This window comes from Cnephaeus nilssonii (genome assembly GCF_951640355.1).
Source record: "Cnephaeus nilssonii genome assembly, chromosome: 4".
Classification (NCBI taxonomy): Eukaryota; Metazoa; Chordata; class Mammalia; order Chiroptera; family Vespertilionidae; genus Cnephaeus; species Cnephaeus nilssonii.
In genome coordinates this window covers 52,546,516-52,554,610 of record NC_137075.1, presented here as the reverse complement: position 1 = coordinate 52,554,610, position 8,095 = coordinate 52,546,516, and positions in this window count along the sequence as shown.

Genomic DNA, 8,095 nt, shown 5'->3' with positions numbered 1-8,095 from the left:
ATTTTACTATTTGTTCTCTACCTGCCTATAGCTTTTTATTCCTGCATTTCTTCCTTATTTTGTGTGTAGTTGATATTTTGAAGTGAAATGCTAAAATCTCATTTCCTTTTGTGTGTATTCTACAGCTGTTTCCTTTGTGTTTACCATGGGGAATACATTTAATGTCCCCAAGTTAAACACTCTCATTTGAATTTATACCAGCTTAACTTCAATAGCATACAAAAACTCTGCTCCTTTACAGCTCTGTCCCCACCCATTTTAGTTGCTGTCACACAAGTATATCCTTCTACGTTGTATGTCCAAAAACATAGATTAATAATTATTTTAAACTAGAGGCCCGAAGCACGAAGATTCGTGCAAGAATGGGCCTTCCTTCCCCTGGCTGCCAGCATCACCTTCGTTCTGGCTGGAGCCGCCTTTCCGCTCCAGCCCGGAGCCTCCTTTCTGCCTTCCTACACTGCCCAGAGGCACTGAGCCACTGGGGTGGTGCGGAATGCCCGTGTGTGGTGACGGCGCAAGTGTCCCACCCCGTCCTCAGCTGCTCGGTGCCTGCGTATTTAAATTAACCTGCCATCTTTGTTGGGTTAATTTGCATACTCACTCCTGATTGGCTGATGGGTGTCATGAAAGTACGGTCAATTAGCATGTTTCTCTTTTATTAGTGTAGATGTATTTGTCCTGTAAATCATGTACAAAACAAAAAGTGGAGTTATTACAATAATGCTAGCCTGTGTATTTACCTTTATTGTGATCTTTATTTCTTCATCCTTTCATTTTGTCTTGCAGGACTCCCTTGAGTTTTTGTTTTACAGGCTAGGCCCAGTGATACCAAACTCCCTCAACTTTGGTTTTTCTGAGAATGCCTTAATTTCTCCCTCACTTTTGAAGGTCAGTTTTGCCAGACATAGGATTCTTGGTTGACATTTTTTTTGTTGTTGTTGAAAACTGGACATTTGGATCTAAAAATGTGGTAACTCTGGATATCAGCTTCTCCTCTTTCCCAGGGTTTTCTAGGTATTTTTGTTTGGTTGTTTTTTGTTTGTTTGTTTGTTTTTGGTTGTTCTTGTTCTTGCTTTATTGTTGTAGGCTGTCTCTGTGATAAGGATCAGCCTAAGACATAAATGTAAGGTCTTTTCAGGTCTTTTCTGAGCCTTCGCCTTTCCCTGGGCATGCACAGTCACTTTCTAATTATCCCCATATATGTAGTTGTTTTCGAATGTCCTGGTCTTTAATATCTGCTCCCAGAAGGGAAAAATGAAGGGGAGAAGGTGCCGGTGAGGAGATAGAAGGTAGCTGGGCAGTTAGGGATGGGAACTGGAGAAGGGAAACTAAATAGAGAAATCCAAGAATATCAGAACATTGCAGACATGGCAGGATAGAGTTTGCTGGCTGTGCCCTATTCTGAGAAAAACCGCAGAAATAAACAAGATGACCCAGGGCCGAACCCAATTGAGTGAGGAAAAGACAGTGACATCACCTCAGACCTGACATGGCAATCCTCAATCAGGTCCATCCCACCGGTGGGAACTTGAGCTTTAAAATGTATAGATGTTGCTATGGCAGAATTCTTTGAATGATCAATCAGGAGCTAGCAAAGCATGTATCTACCCCTGGACAAAGAAGCTTCACCGGCAACCAATTTGGGCCCCCTCCCCACTGGGGGGAGTCTAACTCTCTCAATAAAATTTTATTTTCACTTACCTCCTTGTCCATGAATTAATTGTTCAACTTCACGAGACAACAAACTCAGACCCAAACAGAAAAACTGGTATCACCAGCTCTTTAAGTCCCCTGGAAGTCACACCAGCTGGAAGGTAAAACACAATTACAGGAGGTGCAGCAACAATGACCACCTGCCTCTTTGCATCTCTGTGATCAGAAGTGACAATCAGTGATCAGAACCCATATTTGGAAGACAGGATCCTTTTTGACCAACCTGATTCCTGCAATTGTGTGCAAGCTGCTCAAAACTGAACATGCGCACAGCTGCCTGCCACACGACTGGGAATAGGGAGTAAGTAGCTGCTACTGTGCTAAGAGCTGAAATTGACCAAAATTAACCATCCAAGCCTTCTCATAAAAGTTGTAAGCCTTATTGACAGACTCCATAGTTCCAAAATAGTTTACATCAGACAACTTCTGCCAATGAAATTGTTGTCTATGTGGGGAGACATTTCCTGTTGCCTCTTACTCTACCATCTTCCCAGAATCCTCCTTGGCACATTTACTCTAGAGTCTCCAGCCTACTCTCCCATGCCCTATCACATGTACATATCCATGACCTCCATGAAGAATGCCTCCTGTTGGTGATACTTCCTGCCACTTAGGTGTTCAAACCATTGAAGAGGTCGTGAATTCTGCTCAGCAATGGTCATTGGCCAAATGCAGGATTTATCAGTGTAGGAGGACTAAGGAGCCACCTCTTTAAATCTCTCAGCTCCTCAATCATGCATCCTTTCACATTTTCTACCAATGTGATCAAAATTCTAAGAAAAAGAGAGGATCTTCATGCTGTGTTTGTGTATGTGTACACATATGTGTGGATATACAAAAACTTCTTTTCTAACTCCCAAAACCACGAAATATATATATATTTTAGAGTAAAATCCTATTGAGAAATTTCCCCAACCTCTCCGAGTTAACTACAAACAACAGGATTGCTTAAAATTTTCTTGGCAAAACTTAACACCTCCAAGAACTTGAACAAAGAAAGCCAGCCCATGAGCACATGTGCTTGATGCCTCTGAACTTGGAGCAGGTTCTCTGACCATCAGTAGTGGAGAGAAGTGGTGACATTTCACCTCCCACCTCTCCCCTCTCTGCCTCTCACCCTCTGTATGATGTTGGTCTCATTGTGGACCAATTAACACTGGGTTGATGTGAGGGGAGACTGCAGACCCCTTCACTCAGCAGGGAACTTACTGGGCTGCTGAACTAGGTCTTTGTGAGAGACTGGTTCCCCCTGACTCTCCTCCCCCACTTTGTAACTGCCCTGGGAGAAAAGGCTTACAGGGGAGTGGGTGGCCCTCACAGTTGTGGCTGGCCAACTCCTCACTTGCCTGTGAGTTCCCAGAGGAAATGCAAACAAATCAGACTACACTTGGCTGCTGGCCAGTGAATCTTTGAACTTCTTCAATAAGTCTTTAAAACTTTGGTTCTGACCCAAATCTTTTGCTCCAACATAAAAACTTCTGGGCCTCAAGTCTCTCTGTGTAGGGAAACAGTGTGTCTGTGGCATTTGAATAAGGGTGTTTATCTAAAAATGGTTCCTTGAGTTCTACCAGATTGCACAATGAGCTCACTGTGCCTCACCTTCCATCTTCAAACCTTCCTGAATATCTAGTTTGTTCACCTACACCCTTTCCCTCGGCTGTTGGGTGTATTTACTTGTGAATGTTCCTAACTCTTGTCTTCTTTCTTTGTAAGCCCCCAATTGTGCTTTGTAAAAGGGCCCAGAGGTTGCTGAGTTTTCACTGAAACCAGGATGAGAGAGAACAAACGCTCCAGCGGGAGGCGTTTGGAAGGTATTGGCCGCGGGTATTCACTATGTAAAGTGGCTGTGGAGCTACCACTGTTACCAAAACATGTTTTTAATTTGAGAAATTGGGGAGATATAAGGTACAGTTTTTTTCTTTTAGACTAAATGGTACATTAGTTGTTGTTGTTGTTGTTTTCATTCTCTCTTTGTTGCTTAGTTTCAAAGCAGATTATATGGCAGATACCTGCTCTCCAAAGCCACATCTCCTGCCCTTATAAACAAGTCTCAAGGGAGAACCAAGTGTTCTAGACCAGGCATTCCTCTGAGTACCAAACCAATACCCTCCCCACCTTCACTTCCACACCCTCCTGGAAATACTATTATTGGGTTCACTGTGAGACGGAAAGGAAGCCAGTTGCCAGTGAACCACTAAGCAGGGTTTGTTTGTTTGGGTTTTTTTTATCTACCCTCCCACCCTTTTACCTGTACAGCATGGATATTCCAACAGCAACCAAATCCTCCCCAGGGTGTCTCCTTAGGTACTAAACTTGAGACCTCCTCAACCTGAAACATGCCTGCTCCAGACCTACAGCAGATCTGGGGATGAGAGGCATCAAGTCAGTTCCCCCAAAGAGCCCTAAATAGCTTGAAATGTAATTGGAAGCAAAGGAGGATTCCAGACTCAAGGAAGGAAGAGAAAATCACAGATAACACCCTAGGCGTCTTTTTTAAAAAAATTGGAGTGATCAATAATTGTTAACCCACCCTAGCTGGTGTGGCTCAGTGAACAGAGCAATTGGTTCTTGGACTGAAGAGTCCCAGGTTCAATTCTGGTCAAGGGGTCCATCCCCCACCGGGTCAGGGCACATTTGGGAGGCAACCAATCAATGTGTCTCTCTCACATCAATGTTTCTCTCTGTGTGTCTCTCCCTTCCTTCCACTCTCTCTAAAAGACAATGGAAAAATATCCTCAGGTGAGGATTAACCAAAAAAAAAAAAAAATTGTTAACCCATTTCCATTACTGCTCTCTTAATCAACACCTCCATAGAGTCAAGCCTGAGCTGTTCATTTTCATCTGAGTGACTTTTAGTGACCATAGCTGGAAACAGACTCCATTTCAGAATTAGTTTTCTTTACGGCACACTTCCAGCATGTCATAGGGCCTTGAGTGTTGTGAAGTACCATTCTTTGTTCCTCTTAAAGTGTCAGCTTAAACTTATCCTATATAATAAAAGCCCAGTGACCAAATGGCGGAACGACCAGAACGACCAGTAGACTAGTCACTATGACGTGCACTGACCACCAGGGGGCAGATGCTCAAGGCAGAAGGGTATTCACTATGCAAAGTGGTCAGTGCTCTCCCACAGTGGGCTAATCCCCACAGGCCACGCCCCCCACTAGTGCACAAATCCTGTGCTCCAGGACTCTAGTATTGTTATAATTGTTCTGTTTTATTAGTAGTTATTGTTATTCTATTATTGTGCCTAATTTACAAATTAAACTTTATCATAGCTTTGTATGCATAGAAATAATATATATAGGGTTTGGTGCTATCCAAGGTTTCAGGCATCCACTAGGGGCCTTGGAATGTTTCCCCCATAGATAAGAGGCACTACTGTACATATTTATTTTGTACACTAGTGGCCCAGTGCACGGATTCACGCACATTGAAAGGGAATTAATTAGAGGAAATAGCTGGTTTTCAGACATATTCTGTCACTGACACCGGCTGGGGGGAGGGACCATGAGGATGGGGCTCCCTCCTCCCTCCTGTCAGGGTTCCGGGTGCAGGTGAACAGGATTAAGGACTGTTAGGGCGCCGGCAGAAAGCTAACCAATGGCTGACTCCACGAGGAATCAGGCTCCCTCCTCCCTCCTGTCAGGGTCAGGAGTGGGGAGGGCTGATTGGGGCAGGGTCGGCCGGGCGGAGGGGCTGCGGGAGGTTGGGGGAGCCGATCAGCCTGGATCCAGCCGTTTAGACTCCGCAGTGCACAGGAAGGGTCCCTAGGCCTGGGCAGTGATCAGGGCCTATCAGAGCTTTCCTTCCCCCAGCTGCCGGCAGCTGGCCCCGCCCCCACTCCTGCCACTGCTTGCCATCTATGCTGCACCACCCCCATTCCTCCCCCGCACCGGTCACCTCCCTCTGCAGGCAACAGGCATGGGGTGCAATTGCTTAGCTGGCCTGGGCCTCCCTCTGTAGGGCGATCGCTGGCCAGCCCTGCTTATCTGCCACAGCATCGCTGGCCGGTGGCCTGGGCCTCACTCTGCGGGGCGATCATGGAGCCCCCCGATTGATCGCCCCGCCGGCCAGTGGCCTGGGCCTCCCTCTGCGGGGCAATCGTGGGGCAATGGCGGGGCCCCCCTGACCAATCGCATTGTACCCGCCTTGGCTGTCCTGGTGCCAGTGCGTGTCATAGCGTGGTCGTACAGACGGTCATTCTGCTGTTCGGCCGTTCAGTCTATTTGCATATTATGCTTTTATTATTACAGATATTTTTTACTTAACTGAAAGTAAGTTGCATACATGATGTTCCTTTATCCCTTTATCCCACTCCAGTGGATATTTCCTAAAAACAAAGACATTTTCTAACTTAATCTCAGTACAGTTATGAAGATTAGGAAATTATCATTGATATAGTATTCTATCATCTGATCTCAGACATTATTCAGATTTCCTTCATTGTCCAATAATGATCTTTTTAGCAAAAGCAAATTCAAAGTACAGTATAAGAAACATAGTTAATAATCCTATATAGCCCTAACCGGTTTGGCTCAGTGGATAGAGCGTTGGCCTGCGGACTGAAGGGTCCCAGGTTCGATTCTGGTCAAGGGCATGTACCTTGGTTGCAGGCACATCCCCAGTAGGGAGTGTGCAGGAAGCACCTGATCGATGTTTCTCTCTCATCGATGTTTCTAACTTTCTATCCCTCTCCCTTCCTCTCTGTAAAAAATCAATAAAATATATATATTTAAAAATATTAATAATCCTATATAATAAAATGCTAATATGCAAATTGTCCCCTTGACTGGGAGTTTGATCAGGAATTCAATCGGGAGTTTGACTAGGGGGTGGGACCGGCCCGCCAACCACCCGTTGCCCCTCCCCCCGGCTGGCCCCTCCCCTTGGCCGGCCCAGCCCGATCAGCCCCAATCGGGGCAGGCTGAATTCATGCACCGGGCCTCTAGTATGTACATAAATGTGCTGGGCCTACTATTTCAGGACACCACCAAATCATTTACAAAGATGGACACCATCACCAGAAAAAAGAGGAGCTTCCAAAGATGCATGCTCCTTGCATTCCCTATTTAGGCATCCTTTGTCTTTTTAGATGTGGTAATAATCACATCATCTTCCCGCCACCCCCAAAAAGGGTTTACTTTAACCACCCATAAAACAACTTCATATTCTATCATAATATTTGTGGATTAAATGTGATACTTGACCTCATTTTGTTCTGTTTTCATTTTTTCTGTACCCATCGTATTCAGATATTTACATAGAAATTTCTAAAATTGGCCAGAACACTGACAGAGCAGACAAGTTATGTGAGCAGATGAAATAACATATTCATGGATATTTATGATGTTGTAACTTTCTAAAATGCTGTGAAGTCAACTCCTCATACAAAGATAATATTGCTAGTGCTGGTATTTATGGCAAGTCATAAATGAAAAGGTGGGATGCCTATTTTGGGTAATGGCTGCTGTAGGTCACTTCGACATTACTCTCTGCTATAGAGAATTTCGGGATGGCAGTTTAAGAGCAGGCTGATCTTGGAGGGAGGCAGCCCAGGCTACATGTAAAGGGGTGCAGTCATTGTCAACTGCCCAGGTAAAGAGTGGTTTCTGCTGTCCTACCTCGGCTGCCTTGAGGTAGGTGGGGAGTCACACTGTGCACTCGCTTCTTCTTCTATCCTTGTGCTAGTTATCCCCACAAGAGCTAGGACCTCATTGCTCTGGAGTTCAAACACAATTACAGAAATACAGAAAATCCAGTAAGGGATGGCTCAATGTCCCTAAGGAGATTACTACCATGGGGTGAAGTGGGCAACATTAAGCACCCAAGAATTATAACCAAAAGAAAATAGGGGAGCTGTCTGAAACAACCAACATGCAATCAGGAAAACAAAAAGCACTCCAGACATTTCAAACAGAGAGAGTTTAGTACAGGGAATTGATTGCCGAGTTGACAAAAGAGCTAAGAAGCCTAACAGGATACAGTAATGCACTCCAGAGATCGGCAATAACCATAAACCCAAATTCCACCAATCTTTAGGGCTGGAGGTACCAAGCAAGGGAGGCAATGTTACTTGCTCTCAGGAGCAAGGGCATCCAGTTTGGATAAAAATGTGAAGTAGATTTTGGGCACATTCCAACCTCCATTTCCACCCCTTTTTCAGGAATCCCAGCCTGGGGGACAAAGCTTTCTTTATAGATTACTTAAAAGGTTAAAGAAAGCCATGTACCTCATGGTACTCAGTCTAGATCCCATTAGGTAACAAAGAAATGCCGTGTCCTATCAGGTCTTTGAATAAACATAAAGGAGAGTAACAAATACAAGTGTGGCAAAAGTAGGTTTACAATTATATGTGAAACAGTTTATTCTTTTTTTAAAT